The sequence below is a fragment of the Lithobates pipiens genome, unplaced genomic scaffold (assembly GCF_037356315.1).
Source record: "Lithobates pipiens isolate NorthernLeopardFrog02 unplaced genomic scaffold, aLitPip1_a1.2 Scaffold_18, whole genome shotgun sequence".
Taxonomy (NCBI): Eukaryota; Metazoa; Chordata; class Amphibia; order Anura; family Ranidae; genus Lithobates; species Lithobates pipiens.
The window spans coordinates 599,808,084-599,828,810 of NW_027507758.1; positions in this window are offsets into that span (position 1 = coordinate 599,808,084).

The window sequence follows — 20,727 nt, forward strand, 5'->3', positions numbered from 1 at the left end:
CACTTTGGGGACCACAGAAACCAGCACCAACAAAGAAATAAGCAAGCTACCACTAAGCATGACTATGGATCATCTTGGGCTGCACTGATGGAGAAGGTCAGCTTCAAGGCGGCCAATAATAACAAACAAATTCCTAGTATGGCTCTCCTATGTTGTAGTAGGGTTGGTATGGATGTTCTACTGTATCCACATAGGTTTCCCATTGGGAAATGATCAGAAACCATGAAATGAGGCAGAGACAGAAGTACAGATAAATCACACTTGTTTAATAATAAAAGTAAAAAGAACAAACGTAGTCAATACATAGCAAAAGTTCAGTAACCGGAAGGAAAAGTCAGCCAAGCCAGAAGTCAGGGATCAATATAGTGGAGCAGCAGGAATGCAGGATCTGGATCCAGAAGGGATGTCAGCACAGCAAGTCTTGAACAGGATCGCAGGCAATAGTTTCTGTGATGTTGACCAAGGCGGAGGCAGAGCTCCTCTGGACTGGATGGCTTAAGTAGGCAGGACTGACGAGCAGGATATCATCAACAGCTGAGTAACTGTGGAGAGATAGGAGCTGGCACTTAGACGACAGCTGAGCGGCCAGCTCAATGGAGGAAGATCTGAGCCCAGCCCTGACAGAAATGAGCCCCCAGTTGGGCCTAAGTTCATTTTTTTTGTTTTTTTACTGCCACTCATCCTAAACGGGACCCATCCCATATTAGTATATTTCCTTAATGCTTTGGCTCCAGGCATGTACATAAGTGAAAACAGGCCATTAAATTTACCACGCAAAACTTGGTATCTGGATTCTACGCTGGTAGCGTCTCAGCTCCAAAGGATAACCACTAACTACTTTAAAACTGAGAAAGTTTAAAACCGGAGCGCCACACCACACATTGATCGTCCAGACACAGATTTATTCCAAGATAGGATAAGAGGCTTTGTAACCAAGCCAACTTGTTTCACGGGCCAGAATACATAATTTTGCTTTTTTTATATATATATATTTTTAAATATGATGATAAAATATATTTTACATTTTAGGTTCACTGTCTTAACTGTGTCCTCTGAAAGCACCAATGAGCCACACATAATATTCACCTGCTGTAGGAAATGATCAGAGACCGGGGATGTGTTTTGTGGGACTGTTAGGGATCACTAGAATTACAGCTCTTTTGTAAGTTAATAGTCCCAATTCCATCACTTGGGTCTATAGCAGTGATGGTGAACCTCGGCACCCCAGATGTTTTCAAACTACATTTCCCATGATGCTCATGCACTCCTCAGTGTGGTTGAGCATCATGGGAAATGTAGTTCCAAAACATCTGGGGTGCCAAGGTTCGCCATCACTGGTCTATAGAGTGTCATACAGCCAGTAGCAAATGAGCATCACTAAACAGTACACACCAGACGAGGTAACGTAGTTCAAGTTACTATCACCAGAATATTTTAATTTTTTCCCACTCTATACTGTTTCCTTACTGGAATAATGGTTGTGACATACATTAGTCATTTCCATGTCCAGTTGTCCACCCCATAGGAAGAACATAAAATCAACCTTTATTTGCTGTTCAATAAAATTGCTGTGTGTTTTATATCCATTATTTACCCTATTGTACTTTCCCCATTCACAGTTTACAATGAGATGCCCATTAGCTCCATATGGAGCCTCCCTATTTTGTCTACTATAATTACCCTCCAAATTTTCAGATCATAATCATTTTTATCTTCCTTTTTTAATTTGAATCTCCTCTATGGGTAAATATAATGTTCTTCTCCCTCTTTCTTTTTGTTCCTTTTTTATTCAAGGAATGTCTATCTTGTCTAATCTCGCTCCTACTCACCCTTTGCCAGTCTTGCTCCTTTTTCTCTCTCTGTATCTTAAGCAAGGCATCTGATTCTAATGCCCCGTAGACACGATCGGATTTTCCGACAACAAATGTTGAATGTGAGCTTGTCGGCTGAAAGTCTGACCGTGTGTATGCTCCATCGAACATTTGTTGTCGGACTTTCTGCCAACATATGTTGGCTAGCAGGTTCTCAAATTTTCCACCAACAAAACGTTGTTGTCGGAATTTCCGATCATGTGTATACAAGTCCGACGCACAACAGCTCACGCATGCTCGGAATCAAGCAGAAGGAGTCGCACTGGCTATTGAACTTCCTTTTTCTTGGCTTGTCGTACGTCTTGTACGTCACCACGTTCCCGCGTTCGTAATTGTTGGCCAACATTTGTGTGACCATGTGTATACAAGACAAGCTAGACCCAACAACCTTCGAACAAAATTCCATGGTTTTGTTGACGGAAAGTCTGATCGTGTGTATGGGCCATAACAGTTCTCTTTTTTTCCCCCAAAAAATTAAACCCTAGATATTTTGACAGTTTTTACTGATTCTTCAGGGGTGTAAAAGTGCTCATCATGCGCTCAAGGTGCAATGCAAACACAATCTCATATAGTAATGGGAATGGCCACTGGCATTCTAGGATGCCACTCTTTATAGACTCTGTTGTCCCCACATTCCAACGCCTCTTTATGAGGTCACCATTGTCACAAAATGATAGAAGAGCTAACTAGGGAATGAGCTAGGGGGGTTGGTGGAGGAGACGAGGAAACCATGTATTCCCACCAAAATAAACAGCCAATCCCTAATCATAACCTATAGTCAATACCAAGGAATATTAGCAGTAAAAAAAAAGGCAATCATTTTTTTGTATAATTCTCCTTTAAGGAGGCGTGACAGGGTATGTGTCCTATGCCTACATACTTTTACTAATACCTGTCCCTCGTTCCCATTTCAAAACGTTGGGGGGTATGCTATGGGTAGTACTGAACCCAATGGTGTTTGGGCCCATATTTAACGAAATGATAAAATGACGCTACACTGACCCAGTTGCAAGGGTACATGCAAGCAATCTCAACTCTTCTTTTATCCAACTGCAATGGGGTACAAGGCAGGGTTGCCCCTACCACCATTCTTATTTGCATTGGCAATAGAACTGATGTGCAAATCTAATAAGACATTATTAAAAAGTTAAAAGAACTTACTTGGGATGGACTAGAGGGAAGGATTTCCCTCTACGGAGATGACAACCTAATTTATCTACATTCGAAGAGGCAGTCCTTTACTGAATTGGGATTATTGCCACTTTCTCAGGTTTAAAATAAATATTAAACTGGAAGTCAATCATCTTTCCCATTGGACCATCACAAACTGAAATCACCACATCAGACACCCCATTTCAGGAGGTCAATAGAATCAAATATCTAGAGCTAATGATCTCACCCTTCAAAACCCATATTAGACTGAACCTTGACCCCGCTAGTTAAAACTATGTCAGCCAAACTTAAAGCTGATCTCCATTTTTCCTTTCACCTTAAATCAGGGGTGCTCAACCTTTTGAAGAGTGAGGGTCACTTTAGCGACTTGGTAACTGGTCACAATGAGCGGGGCGGGCAGATGACAGGTCCGTGTCCACTCTGCATATGCAGAGCAGACGCAGCCCGCTTTACTCTATGGGCCCTCTGTCAGGGCTGGGCTCAACCCTTCCTTCTGAGAGCTGACCGCTCAGCTGTCGGCTAATTGCCAGCTACCATTTCTCCACAGTTACTCAGCTGTTGATGATATCCTGCTCGCCAGTTCTGCCTACTTAAGCTGTCCAGTCCAGAGGATCTCTACCTCCGCCTTGGTCAACATCACAGAAACTATCTCCTGCGATCCTGTTCAAGACTTGCTTTGCTGAATCCCTTCTGGCTCCAGATCCTGCTTGCTATTCCACTACATTGATCCCTGACTTCTGGCTTGGCTGATTATCCGTTCCGGTTACTGAACTTTGGCTATGTTTTGACTACGTTTGTTCTTTTTACTTTTATTATTAAATAAGTGTGATTTAACTCTATTTCTGTCTCGGCCTGATTTCATGGTTTCTGATACCCTCCGATCTGATCTGCTCAGACAGAAGGGGACAAATTTTTTTTAGTGGATCGGATTGAAGAAAGGCGGGTGTAAACAGACAAAAATCAATTTACATCTGCTGCTCTATAGAGGTGAATGGAGGGTCGGTCCAATTGGGTCCACCTGAAAAGCAGACAGGCGGACTCGTGTGAAAGTAGCCTAAGACTGTTATCACACTGATGCACTGCGGTTTACCTGCACCTAAACTGACCTCAATTTTCACTTCTTCCTCAGGATTCCTGCAGGTATCGCTGGCTGCTGCTGTCCCCCAGGTGGGCATGGCTGGTGGCTGCTGCTGGCTGTCCTCCAGGGCTGGTGGGTACTGTTGACAGGTACTGCTGGTGGGTACTGTTGGGGGTACTGCTGGCTGGTTCTCAACCCACCATCCCCAAGCATCAGTGTGAGAGCAGAGCTGAAGCTTCCTGTATTGCTCCTGTCCCAGGCAGAGTACATTTGATATCACTTTGTCTGTAACACGAGCCAGGCTATACAGGAAGTATTGGCTCTGCTTCCTCTGGTGCCAGCTCTGTTCTTCACACGGATGCTCAAGGATGGTGGGTCGGGAACCCATGAACTGTGCTTGTCAACCCGCAGAGGTGGACTAAGTGGGGGGCGGGCCGCCCCGGGTGCCACACATTGGGGGGGTGTCAGGCCAGCGCCCTCCCCCTCCGCAACTGAAGAGGAGACAGCGCCGTGGGTTCGCAGCCCACACAGAGAGAGCCCGAGGCACTGGCAGTGGGCGGCATTGCAGGGGGGGGTGCGAGCAGCACCCGAGTGGAGTGACACCTGTCAGCTTAATGATCTGGGACCCGGCGCAACAATCCCCTTCTCTCTGTGGTCAAGTCGCGCCGTTCTGATCAGTCTCGGCAGCGGCTGTCACTCACAGCCGAGCAGAGTGAAGCCGCCTCCCCCTCCTCCTCCATGCACAGCACTGTGTAGACGTAAAGGAGGAGGGGGAGGCAGCTTCACTCTGCTCGGCTGTGAGTGACAGCCGCTGCTGAGACTGATCAGAACGGCGTGACGCGAGTCACGCGACCACAGAGAGAAAGGGATTATTGCGCCGGGTCCCGGATCACTGAGAGGTGTCATTCCACTCGGGTGCTGTTCGCACCTCCCCCCTGCAATGTCACTGCCTTGGGCTCTTCATGTGTGTTCAGGTACATTATGGGCCCGTGGGGGGTGGTTGTATTGTTAGGGGGGTCTGAGCACTGTGGGGGGGTCTGCACTGTGGGGGGGGTCTGCACTGTAGGGGGGGTCTGTGCACTGTGGGGGGGGTCTGCACTGTAGGGGGGTCCTGCACAGTAGGAGGGGTCCTGCACTGTAGGGGGGGTCTGCACTATAAGGGGAGGGTTCTGTACAGTAGGGGAAGATTTGGCACTGTAGGGGGGTCTGCAGTGTAGGGGGGTATGCACTGTAGGGGGAAGGGGTCTGTACTGTAGGGGAGGATTCTGCACTGTAGGGGGGGTCTGTACTGCAGGGGAGGGGCCTGCACTGTAAGGGGGTCTGTACTGTAGGGGAGTTCTTACTGTAGGGGAGGATTCTGCACTGTAGGGGGGGTCTGTACTGCAGGGGAGGGGCCTGCACTGTAAGGGGGTCTGTACTGTAGGGGAGTTCTTACTGTAGGGGAGGATTCTGTACTGTAGGGGGGAGAGGTCTGTACTGTAGGGAAGTCTGTACTGTAGGGGGGTCTGCGCGTTAGGATGGAGGGGTCTGTACTGTAGGAGGGTTTGCACTGTAGGTGAGGATTCTGTACTGTAGGGGGGTCTGTACTGTAGGGGGTTCTACACTGTAGATGGGGGGCCTGTACGGTAGGGAGGTCTGCACTGTAGGGGGTCTGTGTAGCATGCAGTGGGTCCAGAGCTGTGAGGGGCTGTGTAATGTAAAGGGGTGCAGAGGTGCAGGGTGCTGTGTAATGTAAAGGGGTCCAGAGGTACAAGGGCTGTGTGATGTAAAGGGGTCCAGAGGTTCAGGGTGCTGTCTAATGTAAAGGGGTCCAGAGGTGTAGGGAGCTGTGTAATGTAAAGGGGTCCAGAGGTACAAGGGCTGTGTAATGTAAAGGGGTCAGGAGGTTCGGGGTACTGTGTTATGTAAAGGGGTCCAGAGATACAAGGGCTGTGTAATGTAAAGGGGTCCAGAGGTACAGGATGCTGTGTAATGTAAAGAGGTTCTTAGGTGCAAGGTCCTGTGTAATGTAAAGGGGTCCAGAGGTGCAGGGTGCTGTGTAATGTAAAGGGGTCCAGAGGTGCAGGGTGCTGTGTAATGTAAAGGGGTCCAGAGGTGCAGGGTGATGTGTAATTTAAAGGGGTCCAGAGGTGCAGTTGTGGAGAGTGGGGGTACACAGTAGTGACAAAAAGATATTGAAGGATGCAGAGGTATGCAGGGGGCACAGTGGGGTGTTTTTACATTTTAAGGTGGGGGGTGCCAGATATAGGATCCGCCCCGGGTGCCAAATGCTCTAGGTACGCCCCTGTCAACCCGCCATCCCAGAGTATGAAGTGGCAGGCCATATCAAAGGGCGCCACAGGCCACATATGGACCACGGACATGCCGTTGGGCACACAAACACAATATATAATTTTTAGTTAGGTATACAAGATTGGCCACATCCTATGAATGGCTGAGTTCCGTTCAGACCAACTTTATTTTGTTCCAGCTGTGAGACAGCAGTGCTGGATTTGGGCTGTGAGAAAGAGACTGCCGTCTCACAGCTGGAACAAAATAAAGTTGGTCTGAATGGAACTCAGCCATTCATAGGATGTGGCCAATCTTGTATACTTAACTAAAAATTATATATTGTGTTTGTGTGCATTAAAATTCATTAAAGCGGGAGTCCGCCGTTTTTTTTTTTTTAAAAGCCAGCAGCTACAAATACTGCAGCTGCTGACTTTTAAAATAATGACACTTACCCGCCCAGCGCGCCCGCAATGTCGGCACCCGAAGCTGATCTCTCGATCGTCTCTCGGGTGCTGCCGCCGCCATCTTGGGTATGGGAATCAGGAAGTGGTTCCCTACTGCGCATGCGCGAGTCGCGCTGCGCAATAAGGATGGTCCCCGCTGTCTCTGGGATCCGTGTGTTTCCCAGCAGGCAGCGGAGGACCTTCGGAAAGGGGCGTAGATTCTGCGGAAAGGGGCGTACCTTCTGCAGAATCTACGCCGGAAGTGGGTGCAGATACCTGTACTGTACAGGTACCTGCACCCCCTCCCCCCTGAAAGGTGCCAATTGTGGCGCCGGGGGGGGGGGGGGGGGTTCCAATGAGCGGAAGGTCCACTTTAGGGTGGACCTCCGCTTTAAAGTGTATTTTCCCCAAAAATTTGCAGTAGAAAAAAATCAATTGCTAAACCCACCATTTTATTCTCTAGAGCCTCAGCATAAAAATATATAATGTTTAGGGGTTTTAAATAATTTTCTAGCAAAAAATACAGATTTTTACTTGTCCATCCAGAATTGCTATATGGCAGCGCAGCCTCAATCATGGCTTTTAAGGACGACAAAGCAGGAAGAATAAGGGGGGACCATTCACAGAGAATCTATAAAATATATGGTAAGAAGTCAATAATTTAGTGTGATAGGGCTGTTGACCATCATTAGGGATCCCCAACAGGGCCAACTCCGGAGACATAGGGATTGACAACTGAAGCCTAAGGTTGATAAGCTAAAACATTTCAGAACAAAAGGCATTCATTTCTAGGACACTCCCAAAACATTTGAAAATAAGAACCCAAATGGATCTGACAGCGAGGGCAGTGAGGGACCCTGTCTAGATACATTTTATTTAATCTCAAATGAGTGTAGTATAATCAATGCAGGAATTGGGTCTGGATCAACTTATCTCTAGAGGAGATTGTTTGGGGCATTGTTCAAGACAGTCCTCCCAATACCCCCTATCTAAACAGGGGATGTCATCCTTTCATAAATCCCACAACCGGTCGATCTTGGGAGAGTCAAATGTGCAGGATCCCATATAATGCAAAGAGTGGCTTATCAAGAGCATCCTGGGACAGCAGTTTCTCAACAGGATCCATCTGGAGAAGAGGCTGGATAGGAATTCCTCAATATCGTTATAACAATAACATAGATAAAGAAAAGGGTATCTGCAGCGCAAAAAATATTATGTAAATAAAAGTCCACAAATGCTGGAAGAAAAGTAAATTTCCTTTTCAGAACCACCCAGAGTGTAAATCAAACAAATTAAGGTGAATAAAGATATCCTCCAACGAACATCAACACACCAGGCCTCTTACCGCAATCCGTGGATGACTAGATTATAGGTGGTCAAACGGGCATAGTATATCCAAAAGATGGTCACGTCTCCACCAAAGTAACAGGCACCTGTATCTTGTATAGCCCTCACGTATAGTAAATCTGCAGGTTTATACATTAAATAAGAGAAAATGACTCCTCATGGTGCAGTATATCAAGCTAATATGAATTTATTCCAATAAGAATTCCAAAGTACTCCCATTATGCATGTTAAAAACGGGCATGTCATAAGGTCAAAACGATCATTTCCAACCAACAAGATGGCCACGGTCAGCACGTGTATGTTTGAGACGTCAGATCCCAGGCACACCCTACACGTTTCGTCCAATAAGGAATGTCGTGAGGGGCGTGGTTTACTGGTCATCACTTCCTCTATATGGACTGCCTATTCTCCATTGTGTTCCAAGCCTCGGTTTCGACCACCGGAAGAGGAAATGATGTCATGGCCGGATATGGACACTGCAGCAATGACATCTATAACCTAATCTAAACAACGGCGGCCATATTAATGAAGACCAAAAAGGGAGATTGTATACAAGATCCAGATGCCTGTTACTTTGGTGGAGACATGACCATCTTGTGGATATACTATGCCTGTTTGACCACCTATAGTCTAGTGGTCCACTGCTTGCAGTAAGAGGCTCAGTTTGTTGATGTTCGGTGGAGGATATCTTTATTCACCTTAATTTGTCCAATTTACACTCTGGGTGGTTCTAAAAAGGAAATGGACTTTTCTTCTAGCATTAGTGGATTTTATTTACATTATATTTTTAACGCTGCATATACCCTTTTCTTTATATATATATATATATATATATATATATATATATATATATATATATAGCTTGAAACGCATTAACTGGTATTGTCTCCACACTGTTTGTGATGTGCATGTGACATTTTCGATAAAGATATAAAGGAGTGTTATGAATTACAGACTTTTTCACAGTAAAGGCAATCTTGATAAGTTCACCTGGAGTGGCACAGGGCTTTTGTATTATCCCAGATTTGCTAGCCTACTTCAGAACATTATTGTATTGAAAGGCTAATTTCCAGTACAGGCATACCCCACTTTTAAGTACACAATGGGGTTTATTTACTAAAGCTGTATAGTGCAAAATCAGGCTCACTTCTGCATAGAAACCAACAAGCTTTCAGGTTTTATAACCACAGCTTAATTGAACAAGCTGGGGTTAGAAGCTCATTGGTTTTTATGCAGAAGTGAGCCTTATTTTGCACTTTCCAGCTTTAGTAAATAAACCCAATTGTGTACATAAAAGTGGGGTATGCCTGTACAGGGTACATTTTTGGACAGACAGGGGTTTATTTACTAAAGCTAGAGTGTGCAAAATTAGTCACAATTCTGCAAAGAAACCAATCTGCTTCCAGGTTTTATTGCCAAAGCTTAATTGAACAAGATGAGGTTAGAAGTTGATTGGTTTCTATGCAGAAATGTGACTAATTTTGCACTCTTTATTAAAAAAAACCCATAGCCTCATATACTCATCAAGTACTCCTTGATATGATCCAGAATTCATTGCTAACTTGATGACAACAAACTGCCCCGGCCCTGAAGCAGCAAAGCAACCCCAAACCATGACATTTCCACCAACAAGCTTCACAGTTGGTAGGATGTTCGTCTGGAGTACTGTCTTCAGTTTGTGCCAAATATGTCTAGAGCTACTATGGCTAAACAACTCTTTGTTTGCGTTATTAATTCATAGCATATTGTTCCAGAAGGCCTGGTTCTTGCCTATTCACCAATCATACAAATATAAATTGTTGCGCTAAATCAGAAAAAAAATATTATAAAAAATGGCAGCTCACACTATATTGCAGGAAGCATATATACACAATATAAACAGAACAAAAGCGGCGCACACAAAAAAAATATACAAATCTATAAATACGTATTAATAGGTAAATAATGCATGGAAGTCCAGAGAAAAGTTCAATGAATCAACAGCTGATCTCCCTCCACCTCGCCCAGCAGATATAAGGATAGTAAGGGTCCCATCACCATCACCCAACACGACAGACCCTTACCCTCAGTGCAACGATACTGCACATGTAAAGACACCACTCTTGCTCTACAAATTCTCCCAAACAATACTCTGGAACCAGATCTTTCCAATCATGGAACAGGCATTAGGATTCCCATGTAGTTCGGTAACGGTATTTCTACGAGTCTTTCAGGACAGCACCTGGAGAGAGCGCAGCTCCACCCACTTTCCCAGGAAACAATGCAGTCAGTCTTCTTTAAAGACCGGACACTTCCACCATGGGCTCAGTTGTTCATAGAGTACCTCCATCCATGCTTACTGTCCTCCATCCATGAATCCAAACATATCTATTGCTTCTGCCTTGCATCCTCACAGACCGTAGAAGCAATAGATATGTTTGGATTCATGGATGGAGGACAGTAAGCATGGCTGGAGGTACTCTATGAACAACTGAGCCCATGGTGGAAGCGTCTGGTCTTTAAAGAAAACTGACTGCATTGTTTCCTATATGTATAGGGTCATGGGCAACCAAGGCTCATTGATGCACGTGGGGAACAAAAGCTGGTCTGTATAGTCTAATGTAATAGAAGAGCTACTGTAGCTCAGATTGCTGAAAAAGTTAATGCTGGTTCCATTAGAAAGGTGTCAGAACACACAGTGCTTTGAACTTTGTTGTGTATGGGGCTTTATAGCAGCAGACAGGTCAGGGCGCCCATGCTGACCTGTGTACATAGCCAAAAGTGCCTTAAATGGGCAGGTTAGCATCAGAACTAGACCAAAGAGTAATGGAAAAGGGTATCTTTGAGGTGTTGACTTTGCCTCCAAATTCTCCAGATCTCAAGCCAATCTATGGGATGTACTGGAAGAACCAGTCCGATCCATGGAGGCCCCACCTAACAATTTACAGGACTAAAGGATCTACCACTAATGGCTTGGTGCCAGATACCCCAGCAGAGGTCTAGTGCAGTTCATGCCTGGATGGGTCAGGGCTGTTTTGGTTGCAAAAGTGAGACCTACTCGATATTAGGTCGTTGGTCATAATGTTATGGCTGAGTGCATATAAGCAAAGGCTTTTCTTCGGGCACACCTCCCATGCAGGTTAACCTCTTGGCGTCCTTTAAGGAGTTTCAGATGTCAACAGGCTGGACGGGGGTTTATGATCATGTGACCACCGTGATTGGCTGTCACAGAGGTCACAAGATTGGAAAGCTCCCAATCAGCGATTGGGAGTTTTCTGTTAACTGCCAGTAACTGTGTCGGGAGTGCAGGGCGCAAGCTCTCCGCACAGCTGTGTAAATATTCTGGTACGTAAATAAATATGTGGCCTCTCGGCATTAAGGCCCACCCACCGTGAGGCCGCATATTTGCATACTGTCGACGTCAAGGGGTTAAACTGATGCAATCTCTGTAGATGCCTGGGAATCTGTTACAGAGGTTACCTGCTGATCCTGCTATGAAATTTTGAGGTTCTCTGAGACTTCATTTAGCATCAGACTGTCAGCTCTTGGGTTGAATTTGCTGTGCCGGCCAGTCCAGGAAAAATTAACGTCTGGAAATTATTATTTTTATCACAGTGGAATGAATCATTTTAAACAATTTGGCCAGATTTATAAATCCCTTCCTGGATATGTGCAAGGGATTTAAAAAGTTTGTTAAACTATTTAAAATAAAGACTCCAGTAGATAAATGCTCGCTGTTCTGTTCACATCAACAGCAGATATCTGCTATTATCCTAGAGGTTAGTCATGAGAGGTATCATTTCAGAAAATTGTCTATTTCCAATTTTAATAGCCTGAAATGATGCACGTCTTTCTGAAATAAAATGTTTTATAAGATATTTTGGAGGTCCCATTAATGTCGAGTGGGGATGATGCACTTTCTCAGGTAACAGCAGTTTATTTGTGCAGGTTGCTCATTTTGCTTGCTTCTCAGGCTGGTCCTGATGCAGAGGATTTTGAAGGAAGGAGTATTTTGCTTCAGTCTTGTTTTTAATGTCTTTTAAAGCTCCATTTTTTGCCCTGGAAATGTAGAAGTGCAAGGCTTTTATAATGTTTAATAAATACCTGTTGATCCTGCCATTTTTATGCTGAGGCTTTCTTTAATAGGATGACCACTATGTTCTAGTTTTGAAGGACAGTGGTCACCCTCCTGTACAGTGGCAGCTGGTGGTATATATTTGGTCGGATCACCCCCACAAAACTCCCCCACCCCCCCGGCGGTCGGTCACCAGTCCCATATTTACCTCATCTATCAGGCAGTGCTTCCTCAGGGCGACTAGGCGGTGGCTTCCCCTACATCTTCTTCACCTCTGCATCACGGCAGCTTCCTCTGGGCATCTCCTCCTCTGCAAGTCATTAAGGTTTTGAGGCTATTTGGTAACTCGAACCTTCAGCTCCCTCCACAAATTTTCTATGGGATTAAGGTCTGAAGACTGGCTAGGCCACTCCAGGACCTTAATGTGTTTCTTCTTGAGCCACTCCTTTGTTGCCTTGGCCATGCGTTTCGGGTCATTGTCATACTGGAATACCCATCCATGACCCATTTTCAATGCCGTGGCTGAGGAAAGGAGGTTCTCACCCAAGATTTGACGGTACATGGCCCCGTCCATCGTCCCTTTGATGCGGTAAACTTGTCCTGTTCCCTTAACAGAAAAACACCCCCAAAGCATAATGTTTCCCCATCTATGTTTGATGGCGGGGATGGTGTTCTTGGGGTCATAGGCAGCATTCCTCCTCCTCCAAACACGGCAAGTTGAGTTGATGCCAAAGAGCTTAAATTTGGTCTCATCTGACCACAACACTTTCACCCAGCTCTCCTCTGAATCATTTCAATGTTCATTAGCAAACTTCAGACAGGCCAGTACATGTCCTTATTGAGCAAGGGGACCTTGCGAGCGCTGCAGGATTTCATTCCTTCATGGCATAGTGGGTTACCAATTGTTTTCTTGGTGACTATGGTCCCAGCTGCCTTGAGATCATTGACAAGATTCTCCCGTGTAGTTCTGGGCTGATTCCTCACCGTTCTCATGATCATTGAAACTCCACGAGGTGAAATCTTGCATGGAGCCCCAGACCGATGGACAGTTATTTTGTGTTTCTTCCACTGGCGAGTAATCATACCAACTGTTGTTACCCTCTCACCAAGCTGCTTGGAGATGGTCTTGTAGCCCATTCCAGCCTCGTGTAGGTCTACAATCTTGTCCCTGACATCCTTGGACAGCTCTTTGGTCTTGGCCATGGTGGAGAGATTGGAATCTGATTGATTGCTTCTGTGGACAGGTGTCCTTTATACATGTAACAAGCTGAGATTAGGAGCACTCCTTTTAAGAGAGTGGTCCTAATCTCAGCTTGTTACCTGTATAGAAGACAGCTGGGAGCCAGAAATCTTGCTGATTGATAGAGGATAAAATACTTATTTCAGTCATTAGAATGCAAATAAATTTAGAACTTTTTTGAAATGCAGTGTTCTGGATATTTTTGTTGTTATTCTTTCTCTCACTGTTAAAATAAACCTACCATTAAAATTATAGACTGATCATTTATTTTTCAGTGGGTAAACATACAAAATCAGCAGGGGATCAAATATTTTTCTCCCATATTGTATGTGCCGCTTTGTGTTGGTCTATCACATAAAATCCCAATAAAATACATTTACGTTTTTGGTTGTGACACGACAAAATGTACAAAAAATGTCAAGGGGTATGAATACTTTTTCAAGGCACTGTACATAGTGCCAACAGTTTGCACAGCAGTTTACAAAATGGAGACAGACTCACGTATAGTACAATTCAATACAAGTCGAATTAGAGGGCCCCACTTGTTAGAGCTTACAATCGAAAAGGAAAGGTGAAGTGATGCAAAAGGTAATAAATGTAAGTAAAAAGTTCAGTATATTAGTTAGAGGTGGGATTACCTAAAGGTGGCTAGAGTAGGAGATAGTTGGGACAGATTGGGGTAGGGAGTACCAGGGGAGTAGAGAGAGTCTGAAGGTTCTGAAGGGAAGTATGGAAAGAAATGACGAGGGAGCTAAAGAGCAGGAGATCTTAGGAAAAATGATTTAAAAAAAATGTAAGGCACACCCATGACCCCCGCACACGCTGTATATGAAAAGCACATGTATGTAAACAATAATGGCATCACTCATGTAGGGTATCGTAAGGAACTTTGGAGTAAGAGCAATTCTAGGGCCATAATTTTGTAACATGCTGGACAGAGCCTTTTATTTTTTGCATTTTTTTTTTTATCAAACTATTTAGCTATGAAGATATTTGTTGCACCTGTTATATTGTTTTATTTTTTGAAATCCCTAATTCTGTAAATGTACCATTGTTGCACTTTCTTTAATGTAAGTTTATTTTTCTTTATCTTCTTTAATAAACATAAAGTTTGAACATAGTGTAGAAATTCTGTGACAAACAAATGTAGTATGGGCAGTGCAATATGTAGGTGGAGCTGTGTGTGGGCGTGGGTTGAGTGTGGGTGAGATTACATGGGCGGGGACAGGGGGCCCCAGGATCTCCTATTGCCAGGGGCCCCATAAGTTGTCAGTCCGCCCCTGGGGAAGAGGTTCACCTTTCAGCAGGACAATGACCCTAAACATCCAGCCAGAGCTACAAAGGAATGGTTTAGATCAAAGCATATTCATGTGTTAAAATGGCCCAGTCAAAGTCCAGACCAAAATCCAATTGAGAATCTGTGCCAAGACTTGAAAATTGCTGTTCGGAGACGCTCTCCACCCAATCTGACAGAGCTGTTTTACAAAGAATGGGAAAAAATATCACTCTCTAGATGTGGAAAGCTGGTAGAGACATCCCCAAAAAAGACTTGTAGCTGTAATTGCAGTGAAAGGCGGTTCTACAAAGTATTGACCCAGGGGAGATGAATACAAATGTACCCCACACGTTTCACATATTTTTTTTTTTAAAGTGAAAACATTTATAATTTTCCTTCCACTTCACAATTATGTGCCACTTTGTGTTGGTCTATCACATAAAACCCCCAAAAAATACATTTAGGTTTTTGGTTGTAACATGACAAAATGTGGAAAATTTCAAGGGGTATGAATACTTTTTCAAGGCACTGCAAATTCTTTATAATATTAATAATAACAATCATAATAATTCATTATTTTTAATTTAGTCCTTCCCTGTGCTGAGAGAAGACCAGATGGAAATGTGTCCTGGGATAGCTTTATCGGTAATTGGTGGTGTACTGGAGACATTTAGGAGTTACTGATAAATAGGATTATATGGACATTGTTTAAAAAGACAATCTGCATAAACAGTAAATAATCTGCATAAACAATATATATCTGACTCCTTGTGACAACGGTGACATTTATAGTGAAAAGGGCACAAACGTTCTTCCTACATTGTCTATCTGAAACAGCAAAACACAGGAGGACTCTTCCAGCATGCTGTCTGTATGAGTTAATGAGGTTTACGCAGTCCTTTAACAGGGATACAAAAAGTGAGTTATTTTCCATAATACAGCAGTTCAAAACACCAGATTACAGGACTCAGAAAGGTTTAAAAGGTATGCAATGTTTTAGTAATATGCGTAAAGCTGGACATGTGCAACTTTTGTGTAGACTATAAGGCTGAAAGGGAAGTGAAAACCCCGACATGTTATTGAAGGTGTTTCCAGTGAAGGTTGCTGGAAATACTTCAGTACACAAAGACATTTTAGACAATGGTATGCTTCCAACCCTGTGGTAACAGTTTGAGGAAGACCATTTTTGGTATATCATGACTGCGTTTGGTGTGGAGGAACTCACAGGGCCCGGACCTTACCCTACTGAACATCTTTGGGATGAACTGAGTCATTGGAATATTAGAAATGGTGGTAGGCTCAGTGATGGAGCCAACTCTGTACTAATGGTCGTTGTTTTGGATTAGGATGTCCAACAAACTCATATACAGTAGATGTGATGGTCAGGTGTCCACTATCTTGGCCATATAGTGTAGCTTCATTGGAACATCAAATTTCAGGGTGCTCTGGAATGCAAAGGTTCTGGTTCAACCGACTGAGAGCCTAGCTTCAACCTTTCCTCCACCAAATCAACCTACTGCTCCATTACTGTGCCTCAGTGATGGAGCCAGCTCTTTATCAATGGTTATGGTTTCAGATTGGGATGTCCAACAAACTAATGTAGGTATGATAGTCAAGTGTCCTCTTTATTTGCATACAGTGTAGCTTCCTTTGAACATCAAATCCCAGGGTGCTCTGGAATGTACAGATTCTGGTTTAACAGGATGAGAGCCTAGCCCCAACCTTTCCTCCACCAAAGTTAAACTACTGCCCCATTATGGTGCCTCAATGATTGAGCCAACTCTATACTAATGGTCATGGTTTTGGATTGGGATGTCCAACAAACTTATATAGGTGTGATAATCAGGTGTCTACTCTCTTTGTATATAGTGTAGCTTCCTTGGAACATCAAATCCCAGGGTGCTCTAGAATGCACATGTTCTGGGTCAACCAGTTAAGATCGTAGCTCCAACCTTTCCTTCATCAAAGTCAAACTATTGCTCCATTACTGTGACAGACATTCTTACTGGCTAGTATTTGGGCTGAGGAGGGACAGGGTTTTGACGCCAGAAACTGCACATACAGACATTCAGAGCACCTAAACTAGAGATGAACTTCAAATGCAGTCACCTATGCGCTGAAAGCTTCAGAGCAGGTATGTCAGTGGCACTTCAGTTTCACATTAACCACAAATGACATTGGTTTTTCAAAAATTGGTCCAAAAATTGTTATCTCAACAGCTGACACAGCTTCTGAAGAAGTGGCTTGGCTTCTGAATACAAGGAGCCGCATGTCTTGGTAATATTCTTGATCCTCCTCAAGGTTACAGTACACTCCTACTACTAGAACATGTTTCTTATACTTTCTTACCTTACTACTTAAATAATTTTCCTTAGTATTTCAGCCACGTAATATTCTCTTTCTACTTTGTTACACAATAGGCATATCAGGAACCTTGATAATCATTTATCTGTATATTGTATCAATAAATATATCTTGCTACCATATGCCAGCTTATCTAATTGTCCTTGAGGGTTATTTACTAAAACTGGAGAGTGAAAAATCTGGTGCAACTCTGCACCGAAACCAATCAGCTTCCTGGTTTTATTGCCAAAACTCAATTGAACAAGCTGATGTTAGAAGCTGATTAGCTACCATTCACAGCGTCACCAGATTCTGAATGCACCAGTTTTAGTAAATCTTCCCCATTGTGACTAAGACCCAGAGTTTTGTTCAGCGATATCTCTGAGGAATAGTATTGTTAGAAGATTTCGGGTTAAATAATATTTTAAGTGATAAAAGTTTCTGAATAAGTACCGTATTTATCGGCGTATAACACACACTTTTCTCCCCTTAAAAGCAGGGGGAAATCGCGGGTGCATGTTATATGCCAATACCCCGCAGTTCTGAGCCTCTGGGCGGCTTTCAGCTGCCTTCGGCTCTTCAAGGCGTCAGCCATTATCGGCGGCCTTCGGCCGTTCTCGCTGGCTTTGGGCCGCCTTCGGGCCGCCTTCGGTCATTCTCGGCAGCTTTCGGACGCCTTCGGCTCTTCTCGGCGGATTCCGACCGCCTTCGGCCGCTCTCGGTGGCCGAAAGTTGCCGAGAAGAGCCGAAGGCGGTCTGAGGCCGCCGAGAACTACCACACGCCGCCAAGATACACATCCGGCTCTGTATCTCGGCGGGGCAATTTTAAAAAATAAAAAAGAGACCATTTAAATAGACAAGGCTGCAATGGTGGACAAGGCTGCATAAGGCTGCAATGGTGGACAAGGCTGCATAAAGCTGCATGACAAGGCTGCAATGGTGGACAAGGCTGCATAAGGATGCATGACAAGGCTGCAATGGTGGACAAGGCTGCATAAGGATGCATGACAAGGCTGCAATGATGGACAAGGCTGCAGATGACACTGATGGGCATATAAATGTAAGTTGTTTTTTTTTTCCTTTAAACTTCCCTCCTAAATGTTTTTTTTCCCTAAAATTCCCTCCTAAACTTGGGGTGCATGTTATACGCAGGCGCGCGTTATACACCGATAAATACGGTATATGATAGACATGAATGTTATAATGTATTGTTAGTCTTTGAAGGTCACAGCGACAGAGGGCAGAGATAAGTCGTTCTGCTGTATAGGTACTTCTATTCTTAGTTAATATGTCAGGATAATAGGTGGAGTTATAGAATTTAACCACTTGCCGCCCGCCCTATAGGCAATTGACGGCTGCAAAGTGGTTGCATAATCCTGACCGGACGTCATATGACGTGATCAGGATTATGAGCCGCTGCGCGCCCCCGGGGGCGCGCATCGCGGCGATCGTTGTTGCTGTGTGCCAGTCTGACACCCCGCAACTACGATCTCGGTAAAGAGTCTCCGACGGAGACTCTTTACCATGTGATCAGCCGTGTCCAATCACGGCTGATCACAGTGTAAATGGGAAGAGCCGGTGATCGGCTTTCCCTCACTCGCGTCTGTCAGACGCGAGTAGAGGAGAGCCGATCGGCTGCTCCTCTGACGGGGGGGTCTGTGCTGATCGATCAGCACAGCCCCCCCAGGATGCCCACACTGGACCACCAGGGATGCCACCAGACCACCAGGGAAAAGGTAATAAAGGTCATAATCCTCCCTAGACCACCAGGGATGCCAGTCAGCACAATGGGTGCCAATCAGTGCCCATAATGGATGCCAATCAGTGCCCACAATGGGCATCACTGATTGGCATGCATTATTGTTTGGCACTGATTGGCATCCATTACTATAGTATAACACCGATGCCGCCTATGAGTGCCCACCTGTGCCGCCTATCCACGCCCACCTGTGCCGTCTATCCATGCCCACCTGTGCCCCCTATCCATGCCCACCTGTGCCGCCTATCCGTGCCGCCCATCCGTGCCGCCCATCCGTGCCAGCTATCAGTGCCAATTTGTGCCACCTATCAGTGTCCGTCCGTGTCGCCCATCCGTATCGCCCATCAGTGCCGCCTATCAGTGCCGCCTATCAGTGCCACTTCATTGGTGCCACATTGGTGCCCATCAGTGCCGCCTTATCAGTGCCCATCAGTGTAGCCCCATCAGTGCCCATCAGTGAAGGAGAAAACGTACTTATTTACAAAGTTTTGAAACTGAAACAAAAAAAAACATTTTTTTTTCAAAATTTTCGGTATTTTTTTATTTGTAGCGCAAAAAATAAAAACTGTAGAGGTGATCAAATACCACCAAAAGAAAGCTCTATTTGTGGGAAAAAAAATGATAAAAATTTCAATTGGGTACAGTGTAGCATGACCGAGCAATTGTCATTCAAAGTGCGACAGCGCTGAAAGCTCAAAATTGGTCTGGGCAGGAAGGTGTTTAAGTGCCCAGTATTGAAGTGGTTAATTTAAACTGAAGCCATATAAGAATGGGTGTTATTATTAGGAAATGCTGACATAACATTATGAAACGGTATAAGAATGGATGAGGATTGTATGGTAGTCAGGAATAGAGGAAGAGAGGTGGGAAGAGAAGGAACTCTACACTTTGGAGAATGTAACATCCGAAGTCTCTTCCTCCTTCTGAGGCCATCACCATGCCATACGTTACCAGATGCTAGCTGTCTTTGCTTATCTTTATGAACAATAAAACAACTCTTCTTGAAGTATTGAACAAACAAAGGATTCTTTAATTTCTACTAAGAAACAAATTCCTATAAGTAAGTTGGAAATGCGGCCTTGGATAAAGAATATACATATACATATCTCCTCTACACACCCACTAGGAGAGAGGACACTGACTGACATATTACACAAAGACTTTGCTATTCATCCAGAAATGCCCCTGTGAGTATAGTAGAATACAAGATTTTAGATATTCCTACATTTATCAAGTATATATATATATATATATATATATATATATATATAGATATATATATTCTCTATGATATGGGTGCCCTTATCACTTTTATTGCAGGTATGAGTTGATTTTTATTAGGTTATTAGGAGTCCTTTTACAATATAGGATTTGTAAATAACAGATTCTATAGAGCTATATGGGATGCTTCATGTTCTAAATCAGCCCTCCCAACACCTTTACCCCAGAGGAGGAACCCCAAAAAGAATTTCAGGTTTCAGGGAATTGCCCACACTGCTTTATCATTTATTCACAGTTCTGCGAAAGAAGGAACTACAAGTCCTGTCTTCCACCGCGGCAGCTGACTTGTAGTTCTCAATGAGGGTGCTGGTGAAAGCTCTTGTAGTTCAATGAGACTTCCAATAACTGTTAGCCTGTACGGGAGGTGTGGATGGACAGCTAAACTAAATCTCCGTACACAAGATTGGATTTTCCAATGGGAAATGTTGGATGTCAGGCTGTTGGCAGAAAGTCTGACTGTGTGTATGCTCCATTGGACAATTGTCGGACTTTCCGCCAACAAATGTTGGCTAGCATGTTCTCAAATTTTCCGCCAACAAATGTGTGTCGTCAAACTGTCCAAAGTACAAACACGCATGCTCGGAATCAAGG